Genomic DNA, 1,475 nt, shown 5'->3' with positions numbered 1-1,475 from the left:
TGCAGTCCCTGGCTAGTAGGGTGATTTTTGGGTTAATTCTTAGGTCCTACCACCACTCGGGAATCTCCAAGCCATGTCAGCTGTGCTATCAGGGTCGTTCAGTCCACTGCCAGACCGCAGCTCCGTGTGTCTCCGTTTTTGGTATTTTCACACAAATTCTTTGGCTAGTTGGGGTTTAGTCCACTTTTGTATCCTTCCCTTCAAGGCTCAGGGGTCCAAGATTATCTTCTGTGTCTGTGTTAATTGGTTTCCCTTTTCTTTGTTGAAGAGAGTCTGTGCAGTCCTTGTGCCTAGTCCGCCGTCTTGCTGGAACTCTTTCATTATATTTTCTATATAATAAATTGCATCAAAAACTATCTGGTCTCCTTTTCTTGAGAAAGTACTGCAATTATGCTGAAGATAATTCAAAAATGGTTACAGTAGTACATAGATAGGGAATTGCTAGAAATTCAGGCTGGATTCAGAAAAGAATGTGGAACCAGGGATATCATTGCTGATGTCAGATGAATCGTGGCTGAAAGCAGAGAATACCAAAACGATGTTCACCTGTGTTTTATTGACTGTGCAAAGCCATTTAACTATATGGATCATACCAAATGATGGATAACTCTGTGAAGAATGGAATTCTGGAACACTTAATTATACTCATACAGAACCTGTACATAGACCAAGAGGCAGTTGTTCGAACAGAACATGGGAGTAGTGTTGTTGTTGTTGTTGTGTGCTGTCGAGTCGGCCCTGACTCATAGCAACCCCTCCTTGGGTTGCCAAGGCAGTATCACTACGGAAGTAGATTGCCCAACCTTCTTTCTGAGGAGTGGCTGATGGGTTTGAACCGCCAGCCTTCTGGTTAGCAGTCAAGTGCCTTAGCACTATGCTACCAGAGCTCCTAAGGGAGTAGTCGATGGTTTAAAATCAGGGTTGTATCCTTTCAACATACATATTAAGTCTGTACGCTGAGCAAGTAATTTGAGAAGCTGGACTATATGAAGAAGAATGCAGCATCAGGATTGGAGGAATACTCATCAACAACCTGTGATATGCAGATGATACAACCTTGCTTGCTGAAAGTGATGAGGATTTGAAGCACTTACTGATGAAGATCAAAGAATACACAGCTTTCAATAACTGCATCATGATAAACGGAGAAAAGATTGAAGTTGTAAAGGATTTCATTTTGCTTGGATATACAGTCAACACCCATGGAAACAGGAAATCCAGTGATGTATTGCGTTGGACACATCTGGTGCGAAATACCTCTGTAAAGTGTTAAAAACCAAAGATGTCACCTTGAGGACTAAAGTGCACTGACCCAACCCATGGTATTTTCAATCACTTCATATGCATGCAAAGCTAGACAATAAGAAAGACCAAAGAAGAATTGATGCATTTGAATTATGGTAATCACACAGAGAGCTGGACAATGAATAAGGAAGACCGAAGAAGAGTTGATGCTTTTGAGTTGTGGTGCTGGC

The sequence above is a fragment of the Orycteropus afer genome, unplaced genomic scaffold, assembly GCF_000298275.1.
Source record: "Orycteropus afer afer isolate SDZICR_OR568_19922 unplaced genomic scaffold, OryAfe1.0 scaffold00080, whole genome shotgun sequence".
In the NCBI taxonomy this organism is placed as follows: domain Eukaryota; kingdom Metazoa; phylum Chordata; class Mammalia; order Tubulidentata; family Orycteropodidae; genus Orycteropus; species Orycteropus afer.
Note: the sequence above shows the minus strand (reverse complement) of the source record.